The 24,266-nt window shown below is 26.2% G+C and overlaps 1 protein-coding gene across 3 annotated transcripts in view; it reads right to left on the bottom strand.

Moving 5' to 3' along the window:
* The window catches only part of LOC108469589 (valine--tRNA ligase, mitochondrial 1), a 90,159-nt gene that overhangs the window by 30,917 nt on the left and 34,976 nt on the right, over positions 1 to 24,266 (bottom strand). The window contains exon 1 of one of the 3 annotated variants that reach the window (XM_053031768.1): positions 1,374 to 1,378. The exons of 1 other annotated variant lie outside the window; for it this stretch is intronic. The gene's annotated coding sequence lies outside the window, so the exon portion shown is untranslated. Of the gene's footprint in view, positions 1 to 1,302; positions 1,307 to 1,373; positions 1,379 to 24,266 lie in introns of those variants that run through there. One more of the 3 variants, XM_053031767.1, reaches the window with a different exon arrangement.

Raw genomic sequence — 24,266 nt, 5'->3', positions numbered from 1 at the left:
AAACCTTTTATTTGGCCCAAAATTAATTTTTTTTAAAATAACTCAAGCAAAGGGGGTTTCAAATTTTATTTTTCATTTTAATTAGTTTTCCGAAAACACTTTTGGAAGGGTATTATCAAAATTAGGTTTTCAAATTTTAAAATCAAATTATTGCAAGGAGTTGAGTAAAATTATATTTTCAATTTCCTTTTTAAATTGTTTTCCAAAAAAAAATTCGGGGTAGTTAGTCAAGAATTATAATTTCAATTTAGTTTCAAAAATAATATTTCTTTAAATCAACCCGGGGAATTTAACCTTTTAAACTTTTAAAATAATTTATTAAATATTACCTAAGCAAAGGTTTTAATTTTTTTCAAAATTTAATTTTTAAAAGTATTAATTTAATTTGGGTTTTAATTCTTTTAAAAAATCAAATTTTGGGAAATTGCCCTTTTTGTTTTTAAAATTTTTTTTCAAAATTAATTTCAAATTTAATAGTTGAGTTTAATTTTGTTTTAATTTCTTTTTAAAATCCCATTTCAAAAATTTAACCTTTTTGGGTTTTAAACCCTTTCTTTTAAATAAAATGGTAGGGTTTTAATTGTAAATTCAGTTAACCCCAATTGAGAAATTTCCCCTTTTAAATTGGAAGGTTTGAACCGTTCTTTAAAGGTAAAGGAAATTGGCCCTAAATTTTAATAAAGTTAAGCTTTGGAATTTGAAAAGAAAGAAGGGCCCAAAAGAAAAAACAAAGGGCCCTTTTAAACTTGACCCCAAATGGGCCCTTTGTTTTCCAAATTTTCCCAAAGAGAAAAGGGTTTTAAAAAAAGGGGATTTCAACCCAAAAACAAAAGGCCCCTAACCCCCTTTAACCACCCAAAACCCAAAAACAAAAAACCAAAAAAAAAACCCAAAACAAACCCAATAACCCCCCAAAAAAACCCAAAACCCACCTCAAACCAAAACCCCTTAAACCAAACCCCCAAACCCAACCCTCCCACCCCCAAACCCCCCTTTAACCCAAAACCAAAAAAGAACAGGAAAAAAAAGGAGGCGAAAAAAATAACAAAAAAAAACCCTTTGTAATTTAAAAAAAAAAAGCAAAAAAAAAAGGAAAAAGGACAAGGAAAAAAAATAACCCAAGGTTTGAAAAAAAATTTAAAAAAAAATAATAAAAAGGGAAAAGTTTTTTTAAATAAAAGTTATTTTTTACCAAAATACAAAAATTTACAAAAAACATAAAGAAAAAAAAAAAAAAAAAAATTTAAAAAATTACAGGGTTGGGCCCCAAAGCCCCCTTTCCCTCCCCTTTCCTTTTTTTTCCCCCCCTTTTTTTTTTTTCTTTTTTGGGGTTTTTTAAAATTTTTTAAAAGGGGAAATTTTTGGCCCCGTTTCCCCCCCCTTTTTTTTCCCCTTTTTTCCCCCCCCGATTTTTTTTTTGATTTTTTTTCCCATTTTTTTTAAAAAATTTTTTTATTTCCCAAATTTAAAAAATTTTGGGTCCCCCTTTTTTGGGTTTTTGAAAAATTTTTTTTTTTGTTTATTTTTTAATTTTTTCTCTTAAATTTTAAAATTTTTCTAATTTCCTTTTTTTTTATTTTTTAATTTTGGTTTTATTTTTTATTTGGGTTTCATTTTCTTTTATTTTATTTATTTAATTTATTTTAAATTATTTTAAATTTATTAGTTTTTTAATAGTTTTTCATTATTTTTTTTTAAAATTTTATTATTAATTTTTTTTAAATTTTTAAAATATTTTTTTTAAAAATTTATATTTTTAATTTTTAAAAAGTTCAATTAAAATTTATTTAAATTAATAATATTATTTAAATTTTATTTTTAATTTTTAATTTTATTTTTAAATTTATTTTTTAAATTTAAAAAATTTTAATATAAATTTAAATTTAATTAAAATTTTTAAATTTAATTTTTTTATTATTTTTAACTTTTATTTTATTTTTAATATGATTAATTTTAATTTTTTATTTTAAACTTGATATTTTTTAATTTATTTTTTTTTTAATTTTTTTAATTTATTAAATTAAATTTATTTTAACTATTTATCTTTTTTATTAATTTTTAATATTTTCAATAAATTAAATATTTCTTTTTTTTTTATATTTTTAATTTATTTTTAAATTATTTTTTTATTTTTAGTTTAATTTTTATATTTTTTATTTAATTTTTTAATTTTTCTTTTAATTATTTTAAATTTAATTTTTTATTTTTTAATTTTTAAATTAAATTTTAAAATATTTTTTAAAATTTTTTTATTTTTAATTATTTTTAAACACTTTTTATATATTTTAAATTTTTTTCCTTTGAAAAGGGGAAATAAAAACGAAAGTTTTTTAAAAAACCCCAAAAAACAAAAACCCCCCTTTTTTTCCTTTCTAAATTAAAAAAATTTAAAGGGGCCCCCGGGGATTTTTAAAAAACCCCCCTTTTTTCCCTTTTTTTCCCCAACCCAAAGATTTTTAAAAAATAAAACCTTTTTTTGGGGGAAATTTTTACCGGGAAAAACCCCCCGGGTGGGGTTTTCCTTTTTTCTTTTTCCCCTTTTTTTTTTTTCCCAGTTTTTTTTTTTGGGAAAATTTTTAATTTGGGCCTTTTTGACCTTTTTTTGCAATTGTTTTTAAATTTTTTTTTTTTTAATTTTTTTTATTTTTTTATTTCTTTAAAATTATTTTTAAATTTGTTTTTTTTTTTAATTAAAATTTTTTATTTTTTTATTTTTTTAATTATTATTTTAATTTATTTTTTTTAAATTTATTTTATATTTTAATTATAATTTTTAATTTTATTAAAACTTTTTTATAAATTGAATTTTTATTAAATTTTTAAAGGTTTTTAAATATTTTAAATTTTTAAATTATTTTTAAATTTTTAGAAATTTTAATATTAAATTTTTAATATTCCAATTATTTTTAAAATTTTTTATAAAATTATTTTTAAATTAATTTTTTAAAATTGTTTTTTTAATATTTAAATTATTTTTTTAATTTTATTTTAATTTTAAAATATATATTATTAATTCCTTTATTTTATTAAAATTCATTAATTTTAATTATTCATTTTTTTATTAATTATTTATATTTTAAAAATTAATATTATTTTTAATTTTTTTATTATTTAATTTTTTATTTTTAATGTTTTAAATTTTCCCGTTCAATTTGTAATTATTTTTATTTTAATTTTCTTTTTAAATATTTTAATTTAATTTAAATTTTCTTTTAAAATTTTAATTTTTATATATATTTTCTTTTTAAATTTTATTATATATTTTAATTTAATTTTTAAATTTTTTTTATATTTTCATTTAATTTTTTTAAATTTTTTAATTTTTAATTTTTTATTCTTTAAAATTTTTATTTTATGTTTTTTTTAATTTATTTCTATTTAAATTTAATTTTTTTTTAATTTTTTTATTTTTCTTTTTAAATTATTATTTATTTTTATTTTTTTTTCTTTTTTTAAAATTTTAAATTTTCTTTTTTTTTAAATTTTTTTGTTTTCAAAATTTTTAAATTTAATACCGTTTTTTTTTATTTTTTGGATTTTGTTTTTTAAAAATTTATTTCCCAAAAATTTTTTAAAATTGAAATTTTTTTTTTAAAAAAAATTCTTTTGTAATTTTTTAAAAAATTTTTTAAAAAACCAATTTGGGGTTTTGTTTTTATGGAAGTGTTTTTTCTTTTTAAAAAATAAAAATTTTTCCCCTGTTTTAAAAAAAATTTTTATTTCCTCCCCAAAAAAAATCAAACAAATTTTTTTTAAACCAAATTTTCTTTTTCCTTTTTAAAAAAAGGGCCAAACTAAAAAAGTGCACTTTTTCCCCAAAAAAAAATTAAAATTTTTTCAAAAATTTAAATTTTTTTCAAAAAATTTTTTTCCAAATTTTCCTTTCCAAAAAATTTGGGCGGTTTAAAATTTTTAAAATTTTTTTTTTTTTAAAAATTTTTGGTTTTAAAATTTTTTTAAAATTTTTAAATTTTTGGGAAATTTTTTTCCCCGTTTTTTTGGGTTTTAAAATTTGGTTTTATTTTGGTTTAAATTTTTAAGGAGGTTTTTTTTTCCCCTTTATTTTTTTTGGTTTTTCCTTTGGGTAAAGAAATTTGGCCCCCATGGATTCCCCAAAACTGGTTTTGGGTTTAAAAATTTATTTTGGAGTTAATGCCCTCATATAGAAAAAAATAACTTTGGGTTTTTAACCCCTTTCAAAAAAAAAAATTCCGGGCTTTTTAAATAATTTTAATTAGGGGAAATTTTTAAATTAAAAAATTTTTATAAAAATTTTTTTTTTTAACCATAGAATTTTTAAAGGGTTTTAAAATTTTTCCCAAAAATTTTTTGGGTTTTTAACAAATTTTTTAAAAATTTTGGGTTGGTTTAAAATTTTTTGGGGGGTTTTAAAAGGGGTTTGAAATTTAAAAATAAGGGAATTTGGGGGTTTTTAAATTGGAAAAAGGGGTTTTGGGAAGGGTTTTAAAATTTGGAAAATTTGGGGGGTCCCAAAATTTAAACCCGGATTTTTAAAGGGTTTGGTTTTCGAAAAAGGTTTTCCCCAAAAAAAATTCAAATAAAATGTTCATTGAAAAATTTTTGAAAAGGGGAAACTCCCGTACCCAAAAGAAAGAAAGAAAGAATTTGGGTTTCGGGCCCGAAAAAAAAAAAAAATTTGAAACCAGGGAAACTTTTCAAAAAGAAAGGGAAAATTATTGGGGGCAAAAAGGGGAAAATTTTAAACCGGCCTCCGAGTTTGTGGGTGAAGAAAAGGAAACACCCTTTTTTTTTTTCCCAAATTTCCCGGAAAAAAGGGAAATTTTTTTTGGTTTAAATTTTGGTTTTTCCCAAATTTGGGCCCTTCCCATAGTTTTCAAAAAAAAAGTTTAAAGGGTTTAGGGAAGGGAAATTTGGTTCGGAAAAGGGACTTTTGGGTTTAAAACCTCTTGTTTTCCCAAAAAAGGGGGAACCAAATTTTTTTTTTTAGGGTTTTAAAAAATGGAGGAAAGAAAAATTTTGGAACCTTGGGGATTTTGGGTTAATGGGGGGGAAGTTATTGGAAAAATTTTGGAAAAATTTCCCTTTTGGGTTGGGGATTAAAATTTTGGAAAAGGAAAAGGGTAAACCAAACTGGGAAAAAACCCCTTTAATTCCTTTTGGGAAAAACAAAAACAAGAAAGGGGGGAAAACCAAATTCTGAAACAAACCCCCCAAAAACCCTTAAAAAGGGGAAATAAAAACAACAAAAAAAAAACCAAATTTGGGAAAAGGGCCTTGGGAAAATAAAAAAAAATTAAAAAGGCCGGGGGGACAAAGGGGAAAAAAATTAAAAAAAGGGGGTTTTTGGAAAAAAAAAAAAGGAAAAATTTAGCGTTGGTTTGGGGAAAAAAATTAAAACAAAGGGAATGGGGTTGGGAAAAAGAAAAGGAAAAATTGAAATTTTTTAAAAAAAAAAAAGGGGAAAAAAAGGAAAAAAAAAGGAAAACCGGTTAAAATTCAAAAAAAATGCCTAAATCAAAAAAAAAAACGAAAGGGAAAATTTTAAATCCCAAAAGAATACAACCTGAAAAATAAAACAGGGTAGGGAATTTCAAAAGGGAAAAAAATTTGTTTATTTTAAAAAAATTTTAAAATTAAATTTTAAAAATAAAAAAAGGGTTGTTTAAAAATTTTTTTAAAAATAAATTTTTTAAGGGTAAAAAAAAATTTCAAAATTTTAATTTTATTTCTTTTAAAACCTTTTTAAAAAAAATCCCTTATAACAAACCCCTTTTGAAAAAAATTAATAAAATTTAAAAGGGGAACTCAAAAATAAAAAGGGAACCCAACGAAGGGGGCAATTAAAATTGGGGAATAAAGGGGAAAATCAAAAAAAAAAAAGGGGAAACCAAAGGAAAAAGGGGAAAACCAAAAGAATTCAAAAAGAAAATCCAAAAGAAAGGGGGAAATTTAAAAAGGGACATACCAAAAGAAAAAACCAAAAAAATGGGGCCTTTTAAAAACCCCCTCCCAAACAAAAAGGGGCGGGAACCCAAACCGGGCCCATCCCCATCCCCCCATTGGGGAAAAAAAAGGGGTAAGGGGGCCCAATTGGAACCGGGAAACCAAAGAAATTTTAAAAATGGGGAAAAATTTGTAAGGGGATTTGGCCAAAGTTTAAAGGGAGAGGGTTTGAGGAAAAACCAATAAATATTTTTCAAAAATTTAAAGGATTTAAAGAAGAAAAATTTCCCAAATTTCCAAAAAAATTTTGTTTTTCCCAAAAAAGGTTTTAAAGGAAAAAAATTTGCAAAATTTACGGGTTTTGGGGAAAATCCTTAAAAAGGGAAAAAAAATTTTTAAAATTCCAAAATGTTTGGGAAAAGGGGTTTTGGGGAAAAAGGGTTTTTCCAATATCAAAGAGGGAAATCGGCCCGTGGGACCTCAAAGATTTAAAAACCCAAATCTTTGACCTTAAAAGGGGAAGGCGGTTTTGGGGAAAAAGGGAAAACCAAAAAAAGGGGGGGTGGGGGGAAGCCCGGGAAAAAACCCAATTTAAACCAGTTTCCCAAATAAAAAAAGCTCAAAACCCCCCTTTAAAAAACCCAAACCCATTTTAACAAACACTCCCCTTGTAAAACCAACCCCCAAAATTACAAACCCTTTCATCCCAAACACCCAAAATAAAAAAGGGTCCCAAATAAAACCCTTTTTCCCAAAAATGCCCCAAACCAACAAATTTCCCAAAACCCTAACCAAAGGGGGAAACCCCTTTCCAAAAGGGGCCCAAAATTAAAACTTTTAAATTGGCCCAAAACCCCATGCTCAAATTCCCCAAAAAACCCCAAAAGGGGAAAAAGGAGGTTTAAAACCAAATTAGGGTTTTGGGAAAAGGGGGAAAGGCCCATTTAAAGGGGGGAAAAAGGGGAAAAGGAAAAAAAAGGAGGTTTGAACAAAATTGGGCAAAAGAATCTGAAAGGGTTGATTTTAAAGGGTTTTGGGAAAAAAAAGTGGTTTTAAAAGCCCAAAATAAAAAATTTATTGGAAAAATTTTCATATGGGGAAAAAATTTTTTGAAAGAAAATTTTTATTTAAACAATTCCCCTGGGGAAAAAACCCCAAACATTAAAACTTAACCAAAAAGCTTGGGAAAAAAGAAATTGGGAAATTTTTTTTAAAGGGATAAAGAAATGAACGAAAAAAAAAGGGGGAAACAGGAAAATAGGTTTTCCCCCGTGGGTAAAAACCGAATGAGGAAAAAAAATTTTAAATTTAAAAAAGAAGGGTTTGGCAATTGAGCAAGGGCCCCCGAACCTTTCCAAATTAGACTAAGTTTTTGAATTTAAACAAGTTATGGAAAACATTTGGAAAGGGGCAACGAATGGGAAATTTATCTCTTTTAATTGAAATCCGAATTAGAGGTGGTAAACGCCCACATTTCCAAAAATATAAGGTACCCAAATGGGCAAAACCTTCCTTTTTGGGGTTTGAATATGGAGTCCCTTTAAGGCCTTCACCATGGAAAGGGCATTACGGCGGTATCATGGGAAAGTCGAAACCCTTTGGAATGGGCCCCTTTCATGGGTGATTGTCTACTTAACCCCTTTATTTCCTTTTGGGAAGCCTTAGACCTTCCGGGGGCCCAATCCCCTAAAAGGGTTTATCATGGAGGTTTGTTTTGGGGGAAAAACTTATTCCTTTTGGAGCCTAACCAAATAAGAAGGCCGGTAATTTCCTTTATCCCAATTAAATTTTTTTTAAGAAAAAAAAACCCAAACGAAAAACCTGGGTGTCAAGTTAAGCAAGGAAGGGATCTAAAGGGTTTAGGGAGCACTAAAGGAAATTGGGTTTAAAGCGGGTAAAAAACGGTTTGGGGTCAGAACGTAAAGAAGAAGGTGGAAGAAGGTAAGGAGAATTCAAGAATTTAGGGGCTTGGGGCAAAGGGTACCCTTTTGCAAAAACTTTTTCGGGAATTTGGTCCGAAAGTAAAAATCGGGAATTGAAAGGGTTTTTAAGTGAAAAGTGACGAAAAGAATGGAAAAAATTCGGGATGTTTCCCCGGTTTTTTAAACAATTGGATGAGGGTTCGGGTTTATAAGTTTGAAATTAAAATTAAATTGTTCCAGATAAATTGTTCTTTTTAGTTTCTTGCTCTTTTCTTTAAATAATTGATAAATATTTTTACTTTTTGGTTTCCTAATTTATGATCTTTTTATTTCATGCCTTCTTTACATTTATATTACCATGAATCTTTTTTTTAATTTTTTTCCCTTCCTTTTCCATTTCAATTCTTTTGGTTTACTAATAACTTCTAACTTGAAACATTTTGGTTTGTTTTTAAAATTTGGGAAAAACTTTTTTTTTCCTTTGTTGTTGAATGGGGACAAGAATAAGCGATTCCCTTGAAAATCTTTGGAAGGAAAATTTTCTTGGAGGAAAAAGAATGAAGATTGGGCTTCTATTTAAGATGGGCAAGTTTACATTTACCTAATAAAAATGTTTTAGGGTAAAGCTGGGGCAATGAAGATTTGGGCCTCTTTAAACCGGAAGCAAGGGAAAAATTTAAAATGAACAAAATTTTTAAGTAAAAGGAAGCAAAAGGTTTGTGGTTTCCAACCTCCAAAACGAATTGGCAACAATCCGGACCAAAAAAAGGGAAAAAAAATGGTGGATTAAAGGGATAACGGGCCCAAAAAATTTTCCTTCCCAAATATTGATTGGTGGCAACACGAAAAAAATTGTTTTTTCATGGTGGATTTCCGGGAAATCGAAGAGGCCCAATTTTCCCTTCAAAAATTGATTTTCACAGGGGCCATTCGGGTTTCGGGGAAATGGACGGTAACGTTATTCCGAATATGAAAAAAAAACATTGAGACTTTGCTAAATCCAGGGGAAGAAAAGGGGGAACCTCGAAGTTGGGTTTTTAAATTTCCAAAGAAGGGCAGTTTCGGGGCTTTTTAAAGGAATTTTGTGGTAAAATTTGGGATAAAAAACCAAATTAACGAAAAGGAATTTGGGTTTTGGGAATTCTAAGCCTTTCGTAAAAAAATGCGAAATTTCCCCAAAACAACCGGGAAAAAGGAATGGGTTTGGGGATAAAAAAACATTTTGTTTCCCCCGGACCCCAAGGCTTTAAAATTTAAAGGGTTGGGGGAAACCTGGGGAAAATTTAAAGAAATTCGGAAAAAAAAAACCAAAAATTTTTTTCGGGTTTGTTTGGGGAATTTGCTTTTGGGGAAAAAATATTTAAATAGTAAAATTTGAAAAAACCCCATAAAATGTGGTCCTGGGTTGGAAAGCCGAAATAATTTTGAAGAATGGGATTTTAAGGGAAACGAAAAAAAGGGTAAATTTTTCCCGAAAATTTTTTTAAAAGACATTCCCAGAAGCAAGGTTTGAAAAAACGTTTTAAAGAATAAAAATTGGCCCAAGGGAATTTAACAAAAAGAACTTTTAAAACCCAAATCAAAATTTAAAAGGGGTTGGGGTTTCGAAAGACGGTTTGGGGGTTTGGAACCGAAATATTTTTTAAAATTTAAAATTTAAAATGAGGGACCCAAAATTGAAAGGCAATTTGGGGGAAATTAAGAATTAAAGAAATAACCTTATTCCAAAAAAAAATGGGGATGGGCCATTTGGTTAAGTTCAAAAAGTAAAAAATAAGTCAAAAAATTAACCTTTTGAGAGAGAAAAGGGGAGCCTGGCCAACTTAGTTTCAAGTCAAAGCATAAAAGCAAATAAAACCAAAAGAACAATCGGAAAATTTTTTTATGGGGAAATTAAAAGGGAAAGGTCAAATACTTTTGAATCGGGATAGTCGAAAAGGGAAAGAACAAGACCATGAAGGAAAGGGAACCTCCAATGGTTTCATATGGGGAAAGATTAAACTTTTATTGGTTGGGAAGGGGTTTATTTTGGGAAAAATGCCAAAAGAAATCATGGGAAAAATTCATGTCCCGCCCCGTATGACCTCGTCCTTTTTTTGTGGGGAGGATGTTTGGGAAAATTTTCCCAAAAGTCAAATGGCATATTCATTTTGGGTTTTCTTCTTCAAAATTGGCCTTTTTCTAATGTCTTTGATTTTAAAAATTTCTTTAGGTTTCAAAGAATCATTTTTGAAAACAAAATAAAATGAAAAAAGTGCGGCAATTCAAAATTAAATTTTAAAAAACAGGGTTGGGGGAAAGGGGAACAAAAAAACAAAAAGATTGGAAAAAATTTTTTGAAACCAAAAAACTCCTTTTTTTCCCCAAAGCAAATTTGGGGCTACAAACATTTTCCCCAAATTTAAGGAAATTAAAAGAGGAATTTGGTTTTGTATTAAAAATGGCCTCAGAAAACCCTTGGGTTTAGGGAAATTCCAAGTAACCCCAAAAAAATAAGAAAAGGAGAATGGAAAATTCCCAAAAAAATTTTAAAAAACCCCAAAAAAAATTGGAAAGAAAAGGGGAAAGCTAAAAGGATGGGGAAAGGGTTCCCGGGAAGGGTTTTTGGAAAATTTCCCAAAAAAAAAAGGGAAAAAAAAAGGGAAAAAGGGTGGTAAAAAGAAAAATTTAAAAAAAAATTAAGAAAAAAAGGTTTAAAAAAAATAATAAAAAAGGGCTTTAAAAACAAAAAAAAAAAAGGGGTTTTTAAAGGGAACAAAAATTTGGAAATAAAATTTAGATCCCAACTTTTAAAAGATTTTAAAAGAAATTCTTTCAAAAAATTTAATTATTAAATCTTTTTTCAATTTTATAAAAAAATTTTTTTCCCTTTTAGGGAAATATATTTTTTTTGAATTTTAAAGAATTTTTTTAAAATTTAAATAAAGTAAAATTTTTTCCAAAAAATTTAAAGAAAGGAAAAATTTTGGGAAATAAAGAAAAGTTTTTAAAAAAGAATGAAACAAAAAAGTTCATCAAAAGAAAAAAAACTGAAAACCTCAAAAGAACGAAAAAGGGATAAAATAAAAAAATTGTACTGGTTAAAATTAAACAAAAAATTAAAATTAAGCCATAAAATCAAAGAAAAGACTTTGAACAAAAAAAATTTGAATTTATAAAATTTTAATTTTGTTTTAAATTTTCAATTTTTTAAAAACCCAATTGAGGATTAAAACATTTTTCCAAAAACCTTTTATTTGGCCCAAAATTAATTTTTTTTAAAATAACTCAAGCAAAGGGGGTTTCAAATTTTATTTTTCATTTTAATTAGTTTTCCGAAAACACTTTTGGAAGGGTATTATCAAAATTAGGTTTTCAAATTTTAAAATCAAATTATTGCAAGGAGTTGAGTAAAATTATATTTTCAATTTCCTTTTTAAATTGTTTTCCAAAAAAAAATTCGGGGTAGTTAGTCAAGAATTATAATTTCAATTTAGTTTCAAAAATAATATTTCTTTAAATCAACCCGGGGAATTTAACCTTTTAAACTTTTAAAATAATTTATTAAATATTACCTAAGCAAAGGTTTTAATTTTTTTCAAAATTTAATTTTTAAAAGTATTAATTTAATTTGGGTTTTAATTCTTTTAAAAAATCAAATTTTGGGAAATTGCCCTTTTTGTTTTTAAAATTTTTTTTCAAAATTAATTTCAAATTTAATAGTTGAGTTTAATTTTGTTTTAATTTCTTTTTAAAATCCCATTTCAAAAATTTAACCTTTTTGGGTTTTAAACCCTTTCTTTTAAATAAAATGGTAGGGTTTTAATTGTAAATTCAGTTAACCCCAATTGAGAAATTTCCCCTTTTAAATTGGAAGGTTTGAACCGTTCTTTAAAGGTAAAGGAAATTGGCCCTAAATTTTAATAAAGTTAAGCTTTGGAATTTGAAAAGAAAGAAGGGCCCAAAAGAAAAAACAAAGGGCCCTTTTAAACTTGACCCCAAATGGGCCCTTTGTTTTCCAAATTTTCCCAAAGAGAAAAGGGTTTTAAAAAAAGGGGATTTCAACCCAAAAACAAAAGGCCCCTAACCCCCTTTAACCACCCAAAACCCAAAAACAAAAAACCAAAAAAAAAACCCAAAACAAACCCAATAACCCCCCAAAAAAACCCAAAACCCACCTCAAACCAAAACCCCTTAAACCAAACCCCCAAACCCAACCCTCCCACCCCCAAACCCCCCTTTAACCCAAAACCAAAAAAGAACAGGAAAAAAAAGGAGGCGAAAAAAATAACAAAAAAAAACCCTTTGTAATTTAAAAAAAAAAAGCAAAAAAAAAAGGAAAAAGGACAAGGAAAAAAAATAACCCAAGGTTTGAAAAAAAATTTAAAAAAAAATAATAAAAAGGGAAAAGTTTTTTTAAATAAAAGTTATTTTTTACCAAAATACAAAAATTTACAAAAAACATAAAGAAAAAAAAAAAAAAAAAAATTTAAAAAATTACAGGGTTGGGCCCCAAAGCCCCTTTTATTTTCAAATTATTTGTTTCTTATTTTACATTAATTATTATTATTAATTATAATCTTTATATTCTTATTATATTTACTATATTTAATATATGTAGTGGTGTATATTGTGTTATGTACAGATATGCGTATGTGTTCTATATATATTTATGGAATATTATTATTAGTTATTTTTAATATGTGTATTATGTAAATATTTTAATATTGTATTCTATACATTATTCCACATAATATTAAAGAACACGTGTTCTCAATATAACCATGTGCATTTAAATATATACTGTATATATTTGGGGAAGCATTGTCGATAGTTTTTTATTATCTTTTAACATGTATGTATCATATAAATATTTGAGTGTTATATTATGAATATATATATATATATATATATATATATATATTCAATGTGTATATTTTTATTGTATTTTTATACGTCATATATATTTTTCAAGCTATATTACATTTCACATATTATCATATAAATATGTACATATATTTTTAACTACTTTCGCACATTATTTTTAACTTCACATTATGTATATATTTTGAACACCATACATATTGAGTATTTCTAATGTCCCGTTTATTTATACCCACGTCGAACATATCCATGTAATGTACTAGTAAGTTCATTCTATGTCGTTATCATTTCTAATGTATATGTATATTTCATGCAATATAATTAATAGTTACTCTTTTAACATTATTTTGAAATACGTGTATATTATATGTATTCTTTTAATATGTATTACATGTATATATATAAATATATTCGATTCTACATTGTGTATATATATATTTTCAATGTTATCTTTTTAAATCATACGTCGTTTTATATATTTTCCATAGTCTTAACTAGATTTTATATTTTTATATGTATATTATTACATTTATTTTATTCTTATCATATATATTATCAATACATGTACTTTATTATATGTATATATATCGTCATGTACACATATTAATATTATTATGTAAATCTTTTCATCCCTATTTTTACGTATATATTCGTAATGTCACTTTTACATATGTATATTCAATGTTTTTTCGTTTTCAATATTATTGTCATATTTAATCTTGCATCTTGTGATTATTGTTTTAATATTTTTGTGATGTTTGTCATTTGCTTAAATATGTATACCTAGTCCTTTCATTTGTTTATTTATTTACGTATTCATTTTGTCTTACGTTTTAAAAATCACGTTTTGTTTCTAAATTAATTTCGATAATCAAAGGCAACATATCGGTTTAATACCAAGTCGACGGTTCCATTGCTATGTTGAGTGGAATTTGTCGGTTCGTGTTTAATCGGTATACCCTTCTCAAAAAAAGGGAAATCAAAAATTGAAAGTTTTCGTGTTTTGAATCGGATCACGATTGAATATTACTTTGAACTCATATTTTTGAAAATCAAGACAACACTTGTTTATGAGATACCAATTTTTGGGCGTCGCGAGGTGCTAATACCTTCCTCATGGCGTAACGACTCGAACCCTAATTTTTCTCTGATTTTTAACGTAGACCTCAACTCGGCCTTTTCCTCGTTTTTAAAAAAAAAAATCTAATAGGTGTCCGATCACACCAAGAAAAAGGATCGGTGGCGACTCCTGGTTCATTCTAAAGCCAAATTTCAACTTCCAATTTTCTAAATCGCCACAATTTAGCGACCCGAATCCAAACTAAAATTTTTACGTCGCTACAATGTGTATATATATTGTGTACGTATTTTTAATTATTATTATGTTTTTAATATATATATATATATATATATGTGTGTGTGTATATTTATGTAATATTATTAATAGTTGTTTTTAACATTATTATTATTTCTCACATGTGTATACTACGTAAATATTTTAATACTATATTATATATTTTATTATTATAAATATTATGTATATGTATCTTTTAATATTATATGTTTATATACCATATATATACTTGAATATTATATTATATTTTTACATATTATCTCATGTATATGTTTTTTAATACTATGTTATGTATGTATTTTTCAATGCCATATTATGTACATATTTTTAATGCTATGTATACACTTTGTAATACTATTATTATGTTTATATTTTAAATATATATATGTATAGAGGTAACATTATTAGTGTTTTTAATATCATGTTTCCATCACTTTACTAACTATTATTATATGTTTATATATATTCATGATTTTATTTAAGTATTTAATGCTATTACTATCATGTTTAATATCATATGCATTATTATTGTTTTATACTATTACTATCGTATGTATATTGTTAATGTTTTAAATATTATCTATTTCATATATTCTTAACTTTTTATTTGTCTGTCCCGAATTTAGCATAGTATTTCATACCATAGTGCAACATCAATTTTAGTTTTCTTTTACTTTTATTTGTTCTGTCTAGAAATATTTTCGTTCATGCCTTTAAATTAATTTCAATAAATAAGCAATGCACCGATTTAACATTAAGTCGTCGATTTCATCGCTATATTGGGTGAATATTAATCGGCTCGTGTTAAAAACGGAACATCCTTCTCAAAAGAAACCAAAAAAAACTTGAAATCTTTCGTGTTTTAATCGGATCACGATTAAATGTTGTATTGAACTTGCATTTTCGAAAATTAAGACAACACATTTTTAATATAGATACCAATTTTGGGCGTCGCGAGGGTGCTAATACCTTCCTCGTGTGTAACCGACTCCCGAACCCTATTTTTTCTCTGGCTTTTAATGTAGACCTAGACTCGGTCTTCTTTTTGTTAAAAATAAATAAATAAATTTAGTAGGTGCCCGATCACACCTAGAAAAAAGATCGGTGGTGACTCCTTTTTTAAATAAAACCGAAAGGCGGTTTTCAAATTTCCAATAAGTCACCTCAATTAGCGATAGAAAGCAAAAATTTTTACGTCGCTACACTAACTTGGATATCCTATGTGGTAGTCCAAATTAAATTTATTTAATTAAAAACTTATTTTCATCTCAACAACTAGACATCCAAGTTGGCATTTAAAACCCATTAGACTGTCACAAACGATTGTCATTAGGGAGGTAACAGAATTTAATGATAGAGTAACCACTTCGTAACAAAACGATAACGTAAGTGATTAAAACGTAACATTTCAAATATAAGTGACTAAAATATAATCTGAGGCAAATAAAAATGACTATTTTTATAGTTTACCCTAAAATTATGATCCAATAAGTAAAATAAATTCCTTTTATGATATGTGAAGTATGCTGGGTGTTTTTAGAGAACTATTCTCTAGCATTAGTCTAGGAGAAATGCCATTATAGTTAACTACGATCTACATCGATTTACCCTTTACACAATTTAAAATTTGATTTAGAGAGGACTAGATTTTAAAATTATATATAAACTTTGAATTAATCAAGGCGAAGCCAGAAAAATTTTAGGGGTTAAAATTAAATTGTATATTTTACAATAGTAAAAATATAGTTTCACCATTTAATATTTATATCTTTATAATTTTAAATAATTAAATCAAAATTTTATCATTTTATAAGGGCCAAAGTATAATTTTATCTTTACTATTTTAAATTTTTATAAATTTTAAAGGGCCTAAATGAAAAAATTTTATTTTAGGGCTAGTTACGCACCTAGAATCAATGTGTATTATTATATATGAATTTTGAGTGTGTACAATTATATATATATATATATATATATATATATATAAGATTTTTGTTTGATTTAATTTTCACAAATTGTTTACACAATTATTATTATAGAATCATTTTACGTTTACATATTACATAAAAATGATTATATTTATCTAATATATAAATAAATTGATATATTCATTGCTTTGAATGTATACGATTAAATCAAAATTAAATTTCATGTATACATCTGAAGCACAATAAAAACTTCATGTATATGATTACACCAAATTAAAATTTATATATTAAATTGTATTTAAATTAAAATTTATGTGTAATTTTGAGATTTGTTCCAACTAAAATAGGAAACAAAACAATCACCAACAATAATCCAAAATCCCAAATATAAGAACATGATTAAAGGAATCTTAGTAAAAGTACCATAAAGGTCCCTAGATTAGGAGTTAGATTGTATTTTACCCTCTACTAAAAATATATTATATTTAATATTCATTACTTTGTTAGAATTAATTTTAAGTAATTTTATTAACCGAGTTAAAGTTGAGTTAATTCATGATTATTATAAATAATTATATAATAAATTAAGCATATTTTGTCAAATTAATTAGAAGCATTTAATCTTGGATTATACAATGAGACTTTGTTTAAATGCATCACTTAAATTTTTTATTAGTTTCTTTATTTTACTAAACTTAAAGATTTAGTCCGTATATTTTAATTTTAGTTCACATACTTTTCAAATTTTGAAATTTTAGTTCGACCTAAATAGTAGTAGTTAAATTCGTTTGGTTAAATTCAATTACTAGTCTTGTACTATACGTACAATTTTAGACTTAGTCCATATTCTCAAATTGAATCATTCTAGGTCCCTATATTTTTTGAAATTTGCCACATCGGATTTTAGAAATAGTAGCTCTTAACTTAATGAATTTAACAGTTATCATTTGATAATAATTTAAATTTTAAAATTGAAAAGTACAAGAACTAAAATGATCAAATTAAAGTACAATGATTAAATCTATAACTTTCATAAAGTACAAAGGACCAAATGTGTCTATTGACTAGGGTTTTTTTTAAATAAGCATTACAAATTGAATTATGAAATATTTAAAATTTCAGACGAACTACTTAATTTAAATTATAGTTTAATAAACACAAATTATTTTATCTAAATTTAATTATAAAGTAAAAATATCAGTATAAAAATAATTATTAATATATTTTAGTTTAATCGACTCTTGAAATGAGATTTTTAGTATCTAAGTTTAGTTTCAATATTCAATTTGGTACTTGAATTTTTTGCTTTAATTTAGTACTCAAGTTTAGCTTCAATATTCACTTTAATACCTATGTTTTTCTAATTTGATACTTGTACCTTTCTTGTCCCAGTTAAGATGTTCAATTTGGTGCCTAAACTTTTTTTTTATCCCAATTAAGTACCTATGTTTTTTGTACTAGAGTAGACGTGTTAGCCATTCTTTAGGCCACATGATGCATTTGGTCTACATACCAAACTGAACATTGAAGCTAAATTCAAGTACCAAAATAGAACAGAAAAATACTCAAGTACCAAATTGAATGAAGCTAAGCTTAAGTATCAAATGATATATCAACCCTAAAATAAATTACCCTATGGCTTGCTTGTATTCGATTTTAGATAGCATCACAATGCAACAAGGATCTAAGTTCAGGTATCAAAAATTGAATAAATCGACAATCATCTTAAAACAAAAAACTAACCTACTAACTCTACTTAACCCAAAATCTTTAATCGAATAAATAGAATTAAATCGATAAAAATCGATTCAATTTAATTTGATTTATTTAGATAACTAATTCTTTGCACACTTTTGTGAACATTCCACATCCTATCTGGTTTAACTTCATTGCTTGAATTAATTAAATCTAGATTTGATCATGACCGGGCTAAGTTGATGTAAAATTTTAAGCCTATTTTTTAGATTCGGGCTAGATCCATTCTGAAAAATGGCCTAAAATTTTGCTTAAACTTAATCCAGATTAAAAATGTTAAACCTGGCCTGACCCAGCCCACTCATATTAATTTTTTTAGATTATTATTATATAAAAACAAAATTAAAAATATAATGCATCAAATACACTAAAAACATTAAAATAAATGTTTCCCAACAAATTGAAAATATATTTAAAAAAATCTTTATACTTAGATAACACTAAGATAGTTGCAACTTAGCAAGCAAATGCCTCTAAAATAGTAGCAAATTTAACAATAAAACAAGAATGATTCAATATCTAAACAATAACAACAAAATAGTAACAATATAATAGCGAAATGGAGCAAAACAGCCGAGTCGGGCTTGAGTAAAAAAATCCTACCCAAGACCCAGCTCGTTTAAAAAACAAGCTTTATTTTTTTGTCCAATTCCAATTTCTGAACTTATATTTTTACCCAAACCCTCTAACTTTTCGAGTAGATCATTGGACATGAGTGGGTGCCTGGCCATAATCAAGTCTAATTAAATCTATTACATCGATTTAAGCTTTTAAACGATTTATAAATGACTTTATTCATAAACATTAATAAATTGAATCAATTTTGTTTTAGTTTATGTAATAATTAGATTTTAAATTTCCGTTTATGATAATTTATTTAACTTGATAAATAAAAATAATTATGAATAATTTGTCTAACATTTTGTTTTATTTCATTATAAATACTCAATGCATACAAATGGTAAATATGCATTGCTCTCTAACCAATGCGAGCCCCTTAAAATGAAAAAAAAAATTATTTAGGCTTTTTATAATTTATTAAATTTTAAATTAGTAATGGTAAAATTATACTTTGAACCTTTAAAATAATAAAAATTTGATTGAATCCTTTAAAATTATCAGAATATAGACTATTGAAATAGTGAAATTATATTTTTACTATCGTAAAAATATACAATTTAATTTCGACAAAATTTTTTTTCCTTATTCAATCACGTCTCTAAACATTATAATAGCAAACACATTAGCGTGAACTAGGTATACCAGCAATATTCATGCAAACCCCATGCCCGTTGTTTCTCTGGGTATTTAATTGCACAATTTCTCTTGCAACAGCCATTGCGATGCTCACTCCATTGATCCAATTCCCACATTGCATTTTTTATTTATCCGCGACGAACTTTCGTCGCCATTGCCATCACCTTTTTTACATAATTTTATTTCATTGTAAATAGTCAATCTAGGCAAATGGTAGACAACACATTGTTGTTTAGCAATTAAAATAGCAAAGACATTGATTTGAAGCAGGTATCCCAGTTATCTCCACGCAAAAACCATGTCCATCTTGAGGCCTTGAAAATTTCGATTCACAATTTTGTTCACAACAATCATCACTGCAACGCACACTGCATGGTCCTATTCCCACATTGCATCTTTTAGTCCCCGGCCCCTCGCATTCATACATGCATTCACATATTCCGTTAACGTCACATATTCCTTTCCCATTCTTTGAAGTTTGACATTTAAAATCACAATTCTCGTCACATTTCCCCAATTCTTCTTCACATACTGCACCGTTTACTTTACCTATTTTTATAAAGAAAAAAAATACATTTAAAGTTGTTAGAATCAAATCGATCAGTACATCAATCCAATGGATTGACTCATTAATTTGTGTGAATCAGTTGAATCAGACAAAAAAAATATGATTATAATACCCGAGGTGAATAGGAGAAGGATGGCAAAAATATATAATAGGGAGAAGAATTTAATCATTTTTTTCTAAAATTTTCAATTATTTTATTTGGTTTTGTTTTGGTACAAAAGATGTTATATATGCAAAAAAGAGTGGTCCAATTTGAGAAATTAATATTTTTGAGCACTAAATCTATTCTTTAAATGGTATTTTATATCATTTAAGGAATTGAAATTTTCTCACGATATTATAAACTAATATAGGATGATTTTGCTTGATTGATGAATGATGATCTCCCTTGAATCTCTTTTAATTATTTCTATAATTAATATTTTATATAAAATATATTATATTAATATTCATTATTTTATTAAAATTAATTTTTAAGTAAATTTATTAATCGAATTGAAGCTGAGTTAATTCATGATTATATAATATAAATTAAGCATATTTTGTCAAATTAATTAGGAGCATTTAATCTTGGATTATACAATGAGAATTTTTATTCTATATTTTAATTTTAAATATATTGATTATTACTTGGCATAATTTTCAAATGGTTTGAAAATTTGTTATAATCTTAAAAAAATAATGTTATATGTAACAATTTTTTATTTCTTATTTTAAAATAAACCTAAAAACATAATTTAATTTTTAATATTGTTTATGAATTTAAAAATTTCACTGATAATTATCCGATTTCATCTAAGCACATGACCATGATCAGATGTGTAAAAAAAATCCTACCCAAGATTCGACCCGTTTAGAAAACGGGACTTATTGTTTTGTCCAAACCTAATTTTCAAGCCTATATTTTTGTCTAAACCCTCTCACTTTTCGAGTAAGTCATCGGGCATGAGTGAATAGCCCGACCCATGATTAGATCTAATTAAATCTATTAAATCATTTTAAACTTTTAAATCGTTCGTTCGTAAAAATAAATAAATTGAGTTAACTTTTATTTTAGTTTATGGAATAATCAAATTTTAAATTTCCGTTTATGATCATTTATTTAATTTGATAAATAAATATAAATCAAAATAATTATGAATAATTCGTCTAACATTTTTTTTTATTTCATTATAAATAGTCAATGCAAACAAATAGTAAATATGCATTGCTCTCTAACAATTATAGTAGCAAACACATTGACGTGAACTAGGTATTCCAGCAATATTCAAGCACACCCCATACCCCTGTTGTTTCTCTGGGTATTTAATTGCACAATTTCTGTCACAACAACCATCGTTGCAATGCTCACTGCATGGTCCAATTCCCACATTGCATTTTTTATTTATCCACGACGAACTTTCGTCGCCATTGCCGTCACATTCATACAAGCATTTGCATGTTCCGATATCATTTGATGACGATTTCTCGCATATTCCTTTCCCATTTTTTGAAGCTTCACATTTTGAACTGCAATTCTCATCACAAACTCCAATTTCCTTTTCACATTGTGCACCTTTCACTTTGCCTATTTTTACAAAGAAAAAAAAACAATAATTTAATAGCCACATTGGTCTGTTAAATATTTAACTATCAAGTAACTTAAATAAAATTTTTGAATAATTTAGTGATTATTTTATAACTTTTTAAAATTAAGTGACTAAAATGTAAACTTAATAATAGTTTAGTAATTTAGGTGTAGTCGAGGGGCCACAGGGCCCCAATCCCTTAAAATTGGAAATTGAAAAATCGACTCTTTAAAATTTATGAAATTTTAAATTAGTATATGCTAAAATTACACTTTGACCCCCAAAAATGATAAATTTTTATTTGATTCTTTAAAAGTTATAAAGATATAAGCTATTAAAATGGTGAAATTATATTTAGCTCTCATAAAATTATACAATAAAAATTTTAACTTTGCCCTAGGTGTTGTTTACCATAATAATAATAATAATAATAATACCTGAGGTGGTGGTTATGAGAAGAATGGCAAAAATATAAAATAGAGGAAGAATTTAAACATCTTCTTAGAATTTTCAATTATTTTGATTTGAGAAAATTTTGGTAGAATATCTTTTTATATATGCAAAAAAAGTGGTTGAATGTGAGAAATTAATATTATTTAGAATTTAGTTTTAAGCAATAAATCTAATTCTTTAATTGGTACTTAAAATATCATTTAAGGAAATAATTCTTTACTCAAAATATTATAAATTATAACAAAAATAATAATAAATTAATTTTGGATAAACTTTATTTAGCATAATAATAATTAAATTAATTAGGAGCATTTAATATCGGATTATACAATGAGATTTTTTATTCTATATAATCTTAATTATAATTCACTATTTTAAGTAAGTTGACATCCAGAAAAATTAAAATAAAAATTAGGTTAAGATTTTCTTTTGTTTTTAAATCAATGTGTGTTTGATAAATAAAAATTTACCAATAAGTAGTTGTGTGCAGTGATAACACATTGTACTCCCAAGGAAAGAATATAGATTTTAATCTGGGAGGCAACATTATTAGGAGGGACAACCACGAACCCTGAACATGAATCATAAAATGGACATGCATAATATAAAAAAAATGAAAAATTTATTCGATTCCTTTCTCATCTTGGTATTCACTTTTTCTTCGGTTGTCATATTTGTTAAATTAAGCTTTATTTGATAATTTGTTTTGATATAACAAATTAAAATATTTTTGAATAAAAATTAAAGTTAGAACAAAATTGGCAAAATGATAAAATCAAGTTAAAATGATTTCAATTGAGTTAAACATTTACAATCAAGTTAAAATTGTTTTAAAACAAGTTAGTATTGCTCCAAGCCAAAAAGTATCGATACCTTTTGGCCAAGTATCGATAGTTTTCAAAATATCGATACCCATTCTAAAATCGATACCGAATTGATATTCTATTTTCAATTTACACAAAAAGTATCGATACCTTTTACCAAGTATCGATTTTGTCTTTGGTATTGTTGTAAATTAATTTCAACGGTCAATAAATCAGACATTAAATGCTAATAGTATTGATACATTTTGTTGCAGGTGAATTTAATGATCTAGTTGTTTTCATCCCTAGTGGCTCTATTAACTTTCATAATAACCCCACGGTTAGAAATGTATTAAAGGGTATAAATACCATGTTCCAAAGGTCCTACAACAAGGAGAGAGATAATCAAACTTAAAGATTAATCAGAACAACCTTAGTGCTTAATTCTTTCATATTCTTCTTGTAAACACTTGTGAGCTTTAATTGTATTCATTCAGCTCAAGTGTTATTCTTTGTATTTGTACTTAATTGACAAACACATCAATCTTTCAAGTATTACTTTTTAGTTTCCAATTTGTTATCCTAATTGAGAGGGTTGAGTTTTAAGGTTTGAGTAAAAACTTTAAGGGAGTTGCAGTCCTAAGATTTTGGCTAGAAATCTTAAGGGACATTGTAAAGTTAAATCTTATCTTCAAAGGTTGTCAAATTAGTGAATTAGGGAAAATCCTTAATTGTGGAAAGCTAAGGTAGTGGAGTAGGCAATTGAGGCTGAATCACTATAAATTGTTGTGTTGATTGTTGCACATTCTTTCGTTACTTCCACAAATTTTCTTAAAAGCCAATTCATCCTCCTTTTGGTGATTTTGAGTTGATCTTTCGAGCTATCTATTAGCAGCTACCCATATCTTTGAAAAGTCAAAGATATGGGTGTCAAAAAATTGACACCGAAAATCAGAACATTTAAGGCATCGAAATTTGGTTTGAAATTTGGCATGGGATAATTACAATTTTGGTCCCTAATTGTATAGGGACTTTGCAAGTTGATCCCTGAACCTCAACTATAAATAGGCCTAACCATTTCTCATTTTATTTATCCCATATTTGTCATTCTCTACTTAAGGCATTGTTGTAATGTCCCCCTACCCGAGACCGTTGCCGGAGTCAAGCAGGAGACATTACAAAACTTATCATAGCACTTAAACAGTTTTCGTAGTAAACTATCCATCTGCGTCACGGTCGCTAAAAAAATAATATCTCGAGTTACGAAAATTGAAATCCAATTCCGTAAATTTTCCCTGAAACTAGACTCATATATCTACTTACTAATTTTTTTCTAGAATTTTTGGTTAGGCCAATTAGTACAGTTTATTAGAAGAAGTCTCCCCTGTTTTAGGGTTTGGCTACTCTGACCCTTGTGCACTACGAATCAAATTTCTTCCTTTACAGAAATCCAATGACTATGCCATTTGTTTCAATTAAAAATAGACTCAATAAGGAATCCATAAAAATAAAGTTTGAGTCCTAATTCTTAATACACAATTTATGGTGAATTTCTAAAGTTAGAACAGGGAATCCAGAAATTGTTCTAACCCTGTTTCACCAAAATGTAAATATCTCATAAAATACAACTCTTTTACCTATTTTGTTTCTTCCATATAAAAATAGATTCATTAAGCTTCAATTACATATTTTATTAATCATCTAATTCACTTTATACTATTTTTGGTATATTTTCAAAGTTGGACTACTGTTACTGTCCAAATCTGTTTTAGTATAAAATGTTGATAACTAAGTTTATAACATCTTCATTTCTTCTCTCTACAACATTTACCAACAATTCCTCTTATTACTCTTCACTAACATATCAAAA

The sequence above is a fragment of the Gossypium arboreum genome, chromosome 8 (assembly GCF_025698485.1).
Source record: "Gossypium arboreum isolate Shixiya-1 chromosome 8, ASM2569848v2, whole genome shotgun sequence".
Lineage (NCBI taxonomy): Eukaryota > Viridiplantae > Streptophyta > Magnoliopsida > Malvales > Malvaceae > Gossypium > Gossypium arboreum.
Note: the sequence above shows the minus strand (reverse complement) of the source record. Positions and strands in the feature narration are given on the sequence as shown.